This window comes from Melanostigma gelatinosum, assembly GCF_949748355.1.
Source record: "Melanostigma gelatinosum genome assembly, chromosome: 11".
NCBI classification, from domain to species: Eukaryota; Metazoa; Chordata; class Actinopteri; order Perciformes; family Zoarcidae; genus Melanostigma; species Melanostigma gelatinosum.
The window spans coordinates 8,659,962-8,676,197 of NC_136644.1; positions in this window are offsets into that span (position 1 = coordinate 8,659,962).

The following is a 16,236-nucleotide window of genomic DNA, read 5'->3' on the forward strand; positions in this document are numbered from 1 at the left end:
TCTGTTCTAACCATTTAAAATATACATCTGTCACATTCCTGGACGAATGAGATGATTTACGACTGACACGAGAAGATGTGTCCGAAGGGAATGCTTTTTGTTGCTATTTCAAATTTCAGAATGTGGCCTCAGCACTCTGTACATTACTCTGAATCGGACACATTCCTGTTAGGTTATATTAACAAAAGAGCTTGGTTGGAGGCAAAAGTTTCTTCCTGTTGGAATGAGCAGTCATGAATCCAGATTTGTCTAAGACAAGGCCACACCCATTAAAAGTCAGTCTCTTTAACACAGATACTTTTCGATTAAACAAATGAATGCGAAATGAGTTATTCAACAGATAACATTTGCTGAACATCAAATCGACTCTTATTTCCATATTTTCATATTTTATTCTGCCATTTAGGTAAACAAAGATAATATCTGACTTGTCAACCTGAAGTCTCGAAACAGTGACACGCGTTTTTTTTATGTTGTCGTCTGTCTAACATGATGTATTACACCCCCTCTTCCTCCACGCCCTCCTCCACTCCAGTGATGCCTGGCTTTCAAATGTCTCCAAGACAGATTGTTATTGATTTTGCCCTGTCGACCCCCACGCAAAAACAGGAGCGCAATGCTGCTTCACGGTGCATTCACGTGCCGTTGATAAGAAATGGTCCAATCACAAAATGTCTTGTTACAGGTATTTTTTTTTATAGGGATAAAGTGGATTGCGCTACAATTCTCAGTGGTAGTAAAATATAAGTACATATGCTGCGGTGGTATAATCCCTGTTTTAAGTGGTGTAGGGTCTATTTTAAAAACAACACCACTATATGGAGATAAAAAGTAAAAACAATTGCGACGCTATAACTAACTAGTCACATACGATCAATAAATCATGAAGACATCTGCTTGTCCTCGCCCGGTTACAGAAAATACAGTTTTTCAGATTCATCGCCCTAACCAAGGTGTGTTTCCAAAGTTTCCGACTGTCCTTGAAGGCAGCAGTGATCCTGCGGAGTTTCGGGGAAGCGCATTTGAGGCGCGCTCGCGTCACCACACATAAACACACACACGCGCGCGCAGGCTACAGCAACACTCCACCGGGAGCATCCCTTGAACGGAGAGGGAGCGCTCGTTTCGGTTTGACAATCTGGAAGAATCACAGCGCTATATTTTATCACGTTTCATAACAGGACTGTGTGTGTGTGTGTGTGACGCCGCAGAATGATCCCGGGCCCCGCCGAGCCTTGTGGATTCTGAGGCCCCCCCCCGCCGCAAGAGATCCACCTTGCACCCTCACTGACCGCGGTGCCTCCAGCCCGAGACAGAATGGCAAGTAGCCCCGAAGGAAGTCTCTCCAGGGGCGGCGGCTCCGAACGCGACTTGAAAATGGCCTCTTCGAGCAACACGTCCCCGGAGGGTGGACCTCCACCACCGCTGCACCAGAACCGCATACGGCAGGTGGGTGTCTGTCCGCAGCCCGCTCTCCCGCATCGGACTGGCCCAGTCAGTCAGCCCGAACCGCTGCTGCTGATGCTGGGCGTCCGTTTAGGGGAAGAGCAGGTCAAAGGCGTTGCCGTGCTTTATTTTTAGCACATCAGATCCGGGTTTTCTGACAGATTTCATCGGATTTTGTCTGAAATAGCTCGCTCACTAAAATGAGCGAGCAGGGCCAATTCCATCTGTTTTGATAAGAGACTTAGAGTCATTGGGAGTGTGATAATACCCAAATAGGCCAGACTTGCACTGTCACTAATACAGGCTGCAGTGAGGAGTGTTTACAACTTCACAGGCCTGTCTATACCTTATGGAGGCTCACTGTTTACATGGACCATGTTACGCTTTCCTGGTCAGAGGGTGAGCAGCCTCCACAAAACATGACATATTGCAAATGAGTAGTCTAGTTCTGAATACTGGGCTGATTTTTAGCAGGCATACATGTGTAGTTTAATAGCTGTCAGTAATAGCTCGCATGTTCACACATTGCATGTAAAGTCTGCCTGCATGCGTGTGGTTCTCTTTCAGCATAATACATTGCAGGGTAGAGCGAGAGAGAGAGAGAGAGTGTGTGTGTGTGTGTGTGTGTGTGTGTGTGTGTGTGTGTGTGTGTGTGTGTGTCCACTATCTGCTCTCTCAGGCCACTCCTGGGCTGGGCTGGTTTCTTCTGTCTGCCCTTGTGTGGACTGACATTCTGATATTACCGGGCAGCTTCTTCCTCCTCCTGTCCTCTCCTTTTCGTGTCTCCAAAACAACTTCATCACATGTGTATGTGTTTTGCTACAAACTATCTCATTGATATCGATGAGTCTGTTTTCATGAATGTATGACGTACAGAAAGAAAATGAATGTGAAGTGTTGTCCATCTATAGATCTGATCGTGTAATGTGTGTGTGTGTGTGTGTGTGTGTGTGTGTGTGTGTTCACTGACAGTGAGTCAGGAGATAGATGGTGGATGGTCATTTCCTGTCTCAGTGCACTCCCCGAGGCTAATGTGATTTCAGTAATGGACTGTAGTGCAACACATACACACACTAGTGGACGCACACATTAGAGACACACTGTAGTGTTCCACGGTTAGGGTGGGGCCTTTGAGCTCACACACTTTGATGCAATCAGGAGATTTTTGTGTTTTTTCAGCGTTGAGTAAAGCGGCACTGCTTAAACAGGTGTCGTTACTGTCCTTTTGTTTGGTGTGTTCTTAACATACACAAAAGGCAGATTGGTCATCTTTGAACTATATTGATGTGCTTTATAATGAAAGAGACATCTCCTTCATTTCCAAAAGTTCATCATTTCTGTTCAATGTGAACACGTTTTTTGGAGGCTAAACCAGTCAAATAAATCACATTTAAAGGTAATCTTTGCACACAAACTATTACACCAACTGAGATCTGCATCCACACGTATGCCGTTATAGTACCAGTATATCACGTCGGCTGAACTTGGATATGCACGTCTCCTCGGCTGGGATCTTTTCTTCGGCAGCTTTCAGACATGGACGCCCAGTTGCTCTTTTGCTTGAAGGCGTCCTGTTTACCTCTTAGATTAAAGCTTTCTTTCTTTTGGCAGCTAGAATGTGAAACCTGCTGCTTGTAACTGTTAAACGGCCAGAGCAACATAACCATATACAGTATTTGCAGTCATGTTTCTGGCTATTTGACAATTGTAAGTCAATAATAATAAGTCAATATGCACTCTCCTTTTAGCTCTAGTTTGGGTCTCCTCCAGCTCCTGTGGAGAAATATCTGTGTTTACATGTTTGATTTTCTTCACCAGCTGGCTGCTGCTCAGTCTCCAGTCTGAGGTTCGGTGCTGGGAAGGCAGCGTGAGATGCTTTTCTCAGGGCTTTTTGTAGGAATTCGGGTTAATGAAAGCAATGAGATTCAAGTACATTTGCGTAAAAGCAAAACTACAGCAATGAGCTAAGAGGCGAAGAGAGCTGGCTTTCAGAGCTGGGTTTCCGTGGGTCCACCACTGTGTGTTACCCCTTTCCCCTTTACATGTAGTCATTTTGTTCATTGTTATTGATTAACAGAGCTTTAAAGGTACTTTTTGATTGCACATGTGACATTATTGTTCCTTTTTAAAGTAATGGTGTTGTACTCCAAAAGGTAGACTGTCTCTATCTTCTTCTGAGTGTGTAGTTGCATCTAGCCCTGTAGATAGTTTGGGTTTTATTTGTTGAACACAATAAAAAAGGTTCAACAGAAAGGGTCTTTCTACAAACAATAACCTGGTTTCTTGGGATAGCCTTTAACTTTTTCCCACCTGTGACAGAAAACACCTCACAATGAAAATCGTTCACAGCAATATGAGTAAACAGGACGATGTTCCCAGGAAGACCCAATGTTGTTGAGTTTTTCAAATGGCCTTTTCAATGCTTCGTCAAGCACAAACTGAATTCTATTCAACTCCATTGTGTAGTATAGTGTTGGACCAGATGTATGTCCACTGAATACCTCACAATCTTTGCAAATAACTGGTGTTTCTTTGTGGTTTGGGGGGGAAGTGATTGTGTAAGCTGACGGGCGCTCTGTGATGGAGAAAAAACATGAACTGATCGGTAAGTGAAACTTCTTGTGGAATACACCTGATAAAGCTTAAGTTGAGACAGTGCTCAATACAGCAACAACAGATCTACGCATGTCAGGCAACAAGAGAACATGACAAACGGACGCAAAGTGATGCGAGGCTCTTACTTGCAGGCCTAAAAATACCGCCCGTCTTCTGTTGTGATAGTCCCGGAGAAAAATAGCTCGTTTCAAGCCAAGTGTCTGCGAGTCCATGCCAGTGTGCTCACTGAACCCGTGTCACTGGGTATTTACACTCCGCTCTGGGCTGGTGCTGAGCGATTGCTTCCCCGCAGTGTGCTTTCTCCTCCATCTGAACAATAAAGAGACTGCGTCATAATTTGCCAGCCCCTCTGCCTGTGCCAGTCCACTTTCCTGTGGCTGAAGAGTGGATACTTAAGAGAGCTCAGTTTTCCGAGGTCATTTCAGGACTGGATTTAATGTCCACTGCAGTCTGATAATGGTAATTGAAATCTTTCCACCTCCAGGCATCAGTTGAGACATGCTAGCAATGCTGGGCAACAATTGCACCCACCTTCTGTGGGCAGAACTCTTTTCATTGTCATCCCCTCTCTCCCTTCATTTTACAGCTTTTCCTGCCTTTTCTTCACCACATTCCTTCCCCACTTTCTTTTCAGCTCGCCATCCATCTTTCCTCCTCTATAGAGCCTCATTTCCTCTCACTGCCTTCAACTGGGGGTGTGACTGGTCTGTCACTCCTGTTTATCTCTCATTTCCCTCCTAAACACCTCCCTCCCTGCATCCTCCCACGTGGTCCTTACACTAAGATCACGATGTGCCAGGAGGTCAGATTTCACTGCAGCATGGACGTTTTCATCCCTCTCTTTTGTGCTTCTCTGACTGTGTCTGTGTCTCTCCTGCCTCTCCGGGTCTGCCTGTCTGTCTGTCTGTCTGTCTTTGTCCACTGGGAGTGGTATGATGGGATTCTGCAGGAAGGGAGTCCTAATGGAGCCACGGCCTTCATTACATTACCTCTGAACAGCCACACACACACAGACTCATAACCATAGCTGTCTTCCCATGCATGATGTCCAATAGGAGTGTTTGACCAATTCACATTGGGCACAGTTATTCAGGCTGTATACATGTGCTAACACCCGAACACAACCACACATACGACATTGCACAGCTGTATTTACGAGAGCTGTTAGAGCACTCGTCTGATTAGAAGTGCTTTACACAAATAGACCTGTGAATGGCCGCAAGTCAACCACTCCAGTACCTCCACTGACCAAATGCCATTAAGAATGAATCCTGGTTTCCTGTGAAATACCTGCTTGGTGCTGCATCGTTGTGTGCTGTAGTTAGACAGTGATTGAGCAAGACATGTCAGCAATCCCACCCTCGATATAGCAGCAACATCATCACCAGGAACACTCACCGAAATGACCCAAAAAGTAGTTGCTGAGAATTTGTTGCGGTGTACGGGATGTTCGGTGCTGACATGTTTTGTCTTACCAAGACTCCCGCACCCAAAGACGTACAATTTACGAGCAAGTTTAGTGTGACTTAGATAATTAGTTGATGATCAAAACTTTTGTTTTTGTACTGAATTGACTCATCAAATAATTGACCCTTGGCTAAGCCCCGCCCCCCTCCCCGCTGCTACTCCATCAAACCTTTAGAGCTGGAGCCCACACTGTCACTAACTGCAGGTCCTGCATAAATATTATCAGAGTTTTTGGAAAAACAGAAGCAGACAGAAGGGGTTATAATATCCAGGAGATGTCAAACTGATTCAGCAATGAAAACAGGTTGAAAAGATAACGCTAGAAGCTAAAGCTACAGATCATAGTGTGAAAGTGAACCACCACATCACATATTGTTTTCATTTTCAATTCATTTGCAGATTATTTTCTCAATGAATCAATTATTTGTCTAGTTGTTCCTCAAATGTCTTGTTTTCTTCAATTCACAGTTTAAAACCCAATGATATTTGATATTCGATGATATAAAGGTGAGAGAAGTGGCAAATCCTCACATTTAAGTCGCTGGAACCAGCAAATTCTTGGCATTTCTGCTTTAAGAACTATTTGATTGTCAAAAATAATACAGTTTCTCTATTGATCAATTAATTGATTATTCAACGAATCATTGCAGCTTTGATCATCTCTCTGTTGTTCTGAACCATGTCTATCCACCTCAAGAGAGGGACCATATTTGGCGTGATAATCTCAGCCTCCAAATACCAAGGGGCCACTCTGTCAACCGCCTCTGATGCAATATACCAGCAACGAGTCACATGACGTTATCTATGGGTTTTCCATTCTGTGTAATGGTGATAGGGTGCTTGAGAAAAGCATTGGTATTCCTGTCGCGGATCCAAAATCCATATGGACCATCAGCACGTCTATATTTGGGTACAAACGGCGTCCCGACACTGTATCCTGCCCTGTCCCTCTATGCCCGTCATGATATACCTCATAACGAGTACGTACGGCCCATATACATCTGACACCATCTCCCCCACTGCCCTATTGCACCCCGACGGATGTTTGAAGGGCAGAGATTGCATCACTCGATGAGTCATAGTTCGTCATCAGCGCCATCTTTGCCACAGTTGAGCTTTGCTCGTTAAGGTGAAAGCCCGTTCATTCAAAGAACAAAGGCAAAGAGTGACAAAAAAACCTGAAGAGAGAGCAAGCAATTCCTAGATGTTACTGCATTAACTGGCCCACAGCTGCAGGACATCATGAACACAAGCTAGATTATTGAAATGCATCCTCAGGAGAGGAAGGGTGTAGGAGGATGTTCTCCTTAAGATGCATCCTTTGCTCTATACAGAGGGCAGCTGTTTTTTTGGACTGAGGGCAGTGGGAGGCATTTAGACGTTAATTATTCATTACGGCCTTGTAACTGTGTTTCCCGTCAGAAAGAGGGGGAGAGAGAGAGGAGGGCGTGGTGGCCGATCAATGGACTTCTCAGAAGCGCAGCTCAAACATCTTCATGTGAATGTGCTTTCCAGCTCTCGTCAGCTCCTTAACCTTCCTCTCCTCTCCTCCTCTCCTCTCCTCTCCTCTCCTCTCTCTCTTCGTCGTCTCTCACCATCTTTGAGTTGACTAAGCGAAGGCTTTTCTCGCAGAAAAAACACACCGGGGATTTCTGCTGCGCTGTCATAAAATGGCATGGTGTGCGGCACTGCAAGGAGACGAACGCGCACAAACACATTATGCCTGCAAAACTGCAGACCGTTTTTTCCGCCACATGCCGAGGGAAGATGCTGCCATGCAATTGTTAAACTCCTGCAGTTGGTGAATTAGAAGAGTGCAGTTTACCTTTTAAAACCACCATGTACTCTTATTAGATGTAAATCTGGGATTCGGGTTACTTTTATCATGTCGTCATGTTTGGTTTTTTGCCCAAAACGGAATGGAAAAAGTGTGACCGCTAATGAAATGTTTATACTGGATTATTCTCTCTCTCTCTCTCTCTCTCTCTCTCTGTGTTTTTCTATGTCGGTCTCTCTGACTAATTCACTGCCGGGTTATTTCTCTCTCTCTCTCTCGGCATCCGACAGCATCACTCAGCATTCTGGTACGAATTTTAGGTCACACTCTTCATTATTCATCGCAAATTCGACTCGGAGACGAAATCCGTTTCTGCCTCAGTTGCCGCTGTCATCTGACGCTGGATGAGATCAGCGGTCGGCTGGAACTACATTTTCTGCACAATGTTTCAGGACGTGAGCAGCAGTGGGTCGGAGTGGGTAAAACAGAAAGGATTGCAACTGCATGCAGCGTTCGAGGCCTGTGGCTCTCAGCGACGTGGTCTGGAGATTCAGAAAAGTCAGATATCAAGTTAGGTTGCTTTTAGTCAATTCGGTTAAAGAGTCATTTGTGTCGAATTCTGCATGCACATCTACGGGATCCTTACGGCCTGAAAAACTGCTCCTGTGCTCCAGTAAATGAAAGGCTTCTTCACAAACTTCCTACTTCCTTCTGATGTCTGTAACACACACTGATACCAGGGTATTGATGTCACTCAGCATCGATAGCATCTGCAGTGGGACAGCAGCTCGACTGGAATATGGTAGTTTATTTTCCAGGGGTCTCTCTCTCTCTCTCTCTCTCTCTCTCTCTCTCTCTCTCTCTCTCTCTCTCTCATATCTCATTAACAGGAACTGCAAACTGACGTCACCTCTTCCCGAGGGACTTGGGTAGCACTTCAAAGATGAAAAAAAAAAAGGGAAAGGGAAAGCCGTTAATTAGTATGACGGCCATTCACATCATACCGACACCTCCATAAACCTGAAGTTACGGACGTACCCGGCTGCTTACCCTGCATTTCTAGATTATTCTCGAGTCCTCATGTTGAAGGCTGTGGCGTAATGTAGCAAAAAGGTAATCAGTTAAAGTGGCGCTGCCGTCTGCCCTGGAGGGCTGGGGAAGGGGGGGTCGCTCGTGTAGCAGCAACACCGAGGGCTGATTGGAGCAGGTGGGGAATCAGATGTTTGCCACAGGGCGTGGTCCCTCCCTCCCTCCAGTCGTCTTACTCTCTGGGCAGTCTAATGTGACTGCATCAAGGTTATACGTCCCGTCAGTGCATCCTTTTTTCCATCCCTTCTCATTCCATCCCCCCCCCCCCCCCCCCCCCTCCCGTTCCTACACTTCCTACACAGTTGGGTGTGGTTCGATCTGGACTCTTAACGGCCTGCTTGGCCCACTCGCTATTAGATTTGTCTCTGTGTGATTTGGTTTTAAGAGAAACGGGAGACTGTGTCTGTGCGTTGTGTACTTTATGGTTCTGACCTTTCTCGAGCAGTAAAAGATGCTCTATGACTTGACATTTTAATCGTGCAGTGAGCCGGCCCCTTACCGTCCCTGCTCAGTGTTTTCTTTCGCTCTTCACAAGCAAGGCAGACGTCATTTACAGACCACCAATTTCGACATTACCCATATTTAGACTCAGTCGTTATTCCTATTCCTCATCTATTGTTTGTAGAGGAGTCTAAACAGAAAGATTTCTGCAACTCTACTTGTAAAGTCTTTCTGTTTAGACTCCTCTTTTCTTCTCTTCAACTGCCGTCCAAGCACAAACTCACCACTTGCATTAAGAACTGCTTCAACTGGAAACTATCTGTGTGTTAGAATTAGATTTAGAATATAAAAACATGATGTTTTTTGGCATCAAACAGGGAGTAAAACTGCATTGTTCATTTTCTCATGTTACAGTCACATGATGCAGGGTTCCACTGCAGTTTAGAATCAATATCCTGAAGGGAAAGGATGAGCTGTGTGTGCGTGTGTGTGTGTGTGTGTGTGTGTGCGCGCGTGCGTGCGCGTGCACCAGGCGCTGCAGACCTCCTGTTTTTGTCTCAAGCATTGAGCTGGAGCCTACAGTTTATTAGCGTAGCTTAGAGATGGGAAGCATATGGGAAACAATCTCCAAAGCTTCAAAATACACCTACGAGCATGTATGTTCAAAAAGTAACCACTGCCCTTTGTTTGTTTAATCCAAGCTAAGACTGAAATGTAAAAAAGGACGAGTTGTGGATTTACGGGGGGTTATGCCGCTGTTCCTTGGAACTATTCTTTTAGGCTTTGACGTCTCTGTAACTTCTCAGTTCACTTAACTATTCAGACCTGAACTTTCTCCAGAAGACAATGTGTAGTGGAGCTTGTGAGAAGTCCTGTGCGAGAGTTTTCTTGGCCAGCATCTCGTGGCCTTTAGCCAAACTCATTCAGCGATGCACTTGTGTTGATGGAGATGGAAAATGAAAGCGTGGGAGGTGGCTGGGTCTCTTTGGCTTTGACCTTCCAGCCCACTGTATTTCCCTCTAGTCCAGTGGTTGTTGGTGAAGCACTCTGGATTTAGGCCTCCGGCTGTGTTACTTCCAGGAAGATCTGTTTCTCACACACTTGCTTACCAGGTTAACAGAGGCCTAATGCATCACTTAAACCGAACAGATGTAAGCACGAATGCAAACTAGCGTTTCTCGGAGTGGAGCAGGGTGGGTTTGAAAATTGTGGTCATAAAAAATGCATGGGCTTCTAGAAATCGAATGCATTAAATCTCCGATGCATTATATGCTGCCAGACACTCATCACTGGCAGAACTCCACGAGTCAGCAATATGGCTCCATTAGCAGGCCGACAAATAATAAACAACAACAGCACCATAGAAATACCACGAAAACAAATAAGGTAGTGGCTCCAAGGAGCGCAGAGATGAGTTAGAGCAGCGGTCGGCAATCTTACTTGTCAATAAGTGCCGTTGTTGATGTTCTTGTTAATACGTTTGCCATATCAACGTTGAGGTTAGGGGTCCAGTCCTTCAAACTGACACTGGATGTGTACGGTATTTCAATCCTGGTTGATTTAGAACTTCTATTTGAGTGAAAAGAGTCAGGAGTCTTGGACTGGGTCCCAAATTCCATACTTACAATGGAGAAAAACTGTAATAAAGCATTTTTGACACAAATGTCTCCACAGGTGCCTATTTAGTAATATTGCAAATATAAAAATATTGCAAGACTTTTGTTTAGTTATTCAAACCAACATTTTCGAGATTGCCACGTCAACATTCGTTTCACACTACATCCAAATGTTCAATATCCAACTGGTCTGTGATATTATTCCATCCATATCGTCAACGTGCATCGCCACATTTCAATAAAAACCTTGTTTTTCTCATAATAAGGACATGGTGATTATTGCACACATTATTGTGTGCATTCAGTTACTTCCCCCCGAGTTAGAGAAACACACCAGTGGCGAATGATGTTCTTTCCATTACAGCTAATTGTGTTCCAACGAATAATGCAGTTCTCCCACACAGGCAGCTACTTCATTCAGTTCATTTAAGTTCATGATGAGTATGATATGAGATAAATCAAGTTGCGAATAGGCAGTCCATCACAGTGAACATTTATAAGTTACAGTTCCTTTGCTTGATACTGGAGATGAGACCAAGCGCTGAATACAGACGTATCGCATTATGTGTTGTCACAAAGAGTGAACATGAACGTATCTCTCAAGCTGCAATCATCTCTTTTTTGCATATAATAAACATGAAGCAGATGGTAGCGCACACACCAGACCTGCATACCGTACACATCCAGTGTCAGTTTGAAGCACGGGTCCTAATGGGACCATATAACAGCCTTTGGATCTATAAAATGAAAAGAAGACCATTAACCCCTCCCCATCAACGAGGTCCACTAAAACAATAGAAACAAGAGCCCACATCAGCTCTCTATGGAGCGCCCTCTCAATGTAATCCGACTCCTAAATGGACACACACACACACACACACACACAGACACACTTATTTGGTGTAATGTATTCTCCTCGTTATCTTGCATGAGTGATGGAAGGGATCAATGCAGGTCATTGCTGATGCATATACACTGAAAAGTTGGTGGAATAGTATTAATAAAGACATAATGTGCACACACACAGCAATAACAAAATGACTGGAAGAACACTGTTTCAGGCTCAACTAACGCTGATCAATAAGCATATCGATTTTGTCTGTTGTAGCTGAAACTCTAGAAGTATACAGTGTACAGCGGTTGTCACTTTTAGAAGAGTAGATTGGCATGCATTGTACAGTTTATACTCTGTTATGGGGGAGCTTTTCTGCGCGAATTGTTTTTGATTTGTGTAGGAAGCAAGCCATAAAACTCAAAAGGACAACTTCAAAATGTATTGAAGGACTTGGACATGCAGTACAGATAATCCATGGGCTCGTATAGACTCGATAGCGAGTCATTTCAAGACTCTGTTGTAGTCACCTTTTGAAAGCTCTGCTGTGCTTGGTAACAATGTGAGGAGGCCCGAGTAAAAAGAAAGGAAAATTCTTTCATGAATTCAATGTATACAAATACACCGTACAAAATATATTTAATCTTGATTTAATATTCATAATTTTTTAAAATTGATTAACAATCCTGGAAACGATTTTTGTTGTTGTTGTGAATGTCGCTATCATAGAACAATGATCCAAAGAAATCAGAAGTAGAAAGTGGGTCCTTCTCTCAATTTTTCTTTCTTTTTTTTACAGTTATCACCAAAATATTGTTGTATTATTCCTTCTATCTATTGATCAAAGATCTTTGGCCTTATCCTCCCCAGCAGAGGGTGCCAGAGGAGTTCATCCACAGAAACGTTCAAACAGCATCATAATGGCCGCGAGGCTGTGTGCGGACCAGGGTGGAGCATTGTTCGACAGCGTTCACAGTGTGGAGTGATTCAGCAGATCTGTCCCGTCCGTCGCTGATGTTGTTATTGTTGGTGACTGAGCCCGTGACAACACATCAGGCCAAAATGTGTGAACGGAAATAGAGGTGTGAGATAGTGCCCCTGTCCCTGGTGCTGAAATTTCAAACTCCTGACATTAGCCGCAATGACAGAGGGGAGACCTTGACACCCGTCTGCACACACACACACACACACCAACATGCTTTTGTAGCCACATCTGTTCACATGGAGTAGAGTAGGGTTTTCACTTAACATCTGGACTGGGTCATTCCCTGTGTGTGTGTGTGTGTGTGTGTGTGTGTGTGTGTGTGTGTGTGTGTGTGTGTGTGTGTGTGTGTGTGTGTGTGTGTGTGTGTGTGTGTGTGTGTGTGTGTGTGTGTGTGTGTGTGTGTGTTGGGTCATGTAGGGAGTAAGCGGATGGGTCTGACTCATCATTCAGCAACTCTTTTCAGTCATCATCTTACTCTCTCATACTTGGCGCACACAAGTGTGAATGTTTGATTTTCAATTAGCATCTATGGACGTGTGGACCTTGTGATTTTGTGATTTTGTGTGAGAATGTGGAAATCCAGTAGCTGCTTCCTGGCTTGATGCGGAGGGACAAAGGGCTGATTCTCCTCCTGATCTTTCTCCTAAGAGGAGAGAAGACTGAACGGGATCATTTTCAGAGCCAATTCATGATTTTGGGGGATTTTTTCTTCAGGTCAGGAGGATTTCTTTTAACTATTTACAACACCGGTACCAAAAAGTTACTTTTTGAATGTAGCTTAGCAAGTGTTTACACTGCACGAGGCTTAATTATTCTTTTTTTAATTCATACAATCAAACACAGTTTTGATCGTCAACAACGTGAAACTTTAGCACAGAGTGAAACGTTTGGGTTTTTTTTGAGAGAGGGAAAGAGGTAGAAAGGTGACGTCATGGCCCACGCTGCGTCACACCTGAAGAAAGCCCGCGAGCTCGAAGCAAATCCCGAGTACAGAGCTCTACAGAAAGCCAGGGAGAGGAGGAGACGGCAGCGAGAGAAAGCCGAGCGAAGGCGGCAGGTAAAGCACTCACAATACACAATCCTCTGACAAAATCACACTCGCAAGTTTGTGTCATGTTTCGTGCTTCTCACCATCTTTTAACCGCACATGCTCTTGTGGGCTTAAGATTATACAGCAAGCATTGGTGGTCGGGCATTGTGTGTGTGTGTGAGAGAGGGTCTGTAGGGGGGGTTGCCCAGATGTGGATGTGGTTGACCGTCCAGTCGGCTGCTGTGCTGCTGTCCTCCCGTCCTCCCAGATGATTTATCATTTACTGTGAGTGAGATGGATGATGATGATGATGGAGTAGATCACAGATGTGACAAAGGCTCAGAGGGAGGTCACATGCTGGTGGTATCAGACTTTGGTATACGACCTTTTGGTAAAATATTTGAGATACAATAATATGTTGGTATAAAGGACAAAGTCATGGAGATTGAAGAAAAGAAAGTGTTGGACACAGTGGAGTCAAAGCAATGCTGCGCCGAGTCTATTAATTATTAGTTTCAATGTAATATAATACAAATATTAAATATTATTTAACTTCAAGTCTACTTTCTTCCCGTTTTCCACGCACATAATTAAAGTGATTGTCTGTTCGATGCTCCCAAAACACAAGTGACCTACGCTCAATACTGTGCCTCAAACCTTAAAGGGACAGTTCAACCCAAAATCAAACACACATATTTCCTCTCTTATTTGTAGTGCTATTTATCAATCTAGATTGTTTTGGTGTGAATTGCCGAGATAACGTCCGTCAAGATGTCTGCCTTCTATCTTATATGACGGGACTATATGGCACTCGCCTTGTGGTGCTCAAAGAGGCAAAAGAAGAAATGCATTTGAAAAACGGCAATGTCTCGTAAAATAACTCGTGACCCGGTTACTCAGTCAACAGACCTTGCTGTGAGAAGCTTTATGGAGGAAAGAATATCAGAAAATAGTTTTTGGGGTGAACTGTCCCTTTTTAAGTCATCACTTTGTACAGCACATCACCTCACGTGAAGTTCCATTAAAGAGTTAAAGCAACATTCTAACTGATGCCTGCCAGCCAATCAGATGTACAGCTAATCGTTGGGAAAGCAGCGTCTAATCTTCTCAACACCTTTGTGAGTAGTTGGTAATAGTCAGTCTTTCGAGAGGAAATGACCTCCGAAGAGATCAAGTGGCTTAAATTTGAGTGAAAGACGCACACTCTTAATTTGGATCGACTCTGCGCTTAACACTAACACTTGCCCCAATCAAATATATATTGTGTGTGTGCTTAGAGCCATCATGCAGGCCGTGACAATAGTAACAAAATACCATTAGTGGCCTCATGTACAAATACATTGCAGTTGCTAATGAGATATTTGTGATACTGAGTTGAACACTACAGTTTATAATCCATCCATTTAGCGATGCAGAGATTACAGCTGGTTCTCAATCAAGCCAATCTCATGCTTGTGTGTGCGTTGTCTTGGCAGAGTGCCCAACGAGACAGCGAAAGCAGACGTGACGTGATGAAAAAACATCCCGCAAACATAGACGGACCATTACTAAACATACACGCTTGCAAGTCTGTGATGATGTGCATCTTTATTATAATCTGAAGAGGCGTATACACTTGTCATCCAAAGTATGAACCAGTATCAGGCATCTCGACACATTTGTTTTACATTCTCCCAATGATGAACAATGTTTTCAGAGGTCCGTGTAAGGTGATCTGAGTACTGTGTTCGGGCTCAACTTCCATTCCGCCTCAAACCCAGCTGTCATGGACTCCAACCCCGGGTACTCACAGCAAAGGGGTTGTGGTCTTCTTTGGAGAGAGGGTCTGGGGAGGTAAAAATAGCCAAGGCGGGAGAGGCAGCGAGGGGTCAGGGAGAGCTGGAGGAATAGTAGGCAGGACTGGGCCTATAGGCGGAGGTATCCAAGACTGAGGAGTCTTTTGCTGGGCGAGGGATAAAGAGGCACCGAGAGGAGGGAAGAGTGGCGGTAATAGTGAACTAAGTGAGATCTGGCAGGAGGCATGGAGAAATTGAATGGATCGCAAGATTGATTGATGCGGCCAAACGTCAGGGAAGTGGGCTGGAAAGGCTTTCACCTAAGGACGCAAAGTGAGAAACTGCAAGGATTGGACCATAGAACACCATACAGTGAGCGAAGAAAGGCGCCAGTCTTTAGGTGTAGCTGGGGAGTCATTGACTGATTTTGATAGTAACCATGGGCAACGCAGCAACATGTAAGGCCTGTGGATCAGATAAAACTTTAAAGACCGCTGAGAGTGACCTCGATTTAAACCATGACACTGACGGCTACGGAGCCGCTGACTCTGGATCAGAAGATGATGATTCGCTGGTAAGAGGTGGAGAGTTTTCAGTTACATTGAGGACGTGTTTAATGAAGGAAGCATATTGTATTAATCTCTTTGCTGCTGCTAGTGTGTGTGAGAAGTTTGACCTTTGATCCTGCACAGGGGCGGGGCCTCAGCCCAGACATGCGACGATGAGTTTGATGTTTGTTTTGGGACACAAGTTAACACCCGGTTGCGATTGATTGACTCGTTGCCGTCTTAACGCCACTAAAAAGTGATTCAAACCTTGTCAGCACTCTCTCGAGTCACTACAGCCAGTAGTCCTTTGCAGAAGCAGTGTCACATTTGTGCAGCACAATAGTCGACCCATACATTTTGTCAAGTATTAACTTCGTAATTGTTCATTTTTAGTCAATATTGACAAATCCACAGAAAGATTTTATATAATAATCTATATAATATTTTGTCTTACTGTATTTGACAGTAATTATAATTTGATGTGCATTTTTCACAACATCTTTTCGATAAATAACTGATGAAACATAATCCCCAGATTATTTGATAATGAAATCTATTTTTACTTGTAGCCATCAGTATACAAGCAGATTTACATTATTGATATTGAGATATCT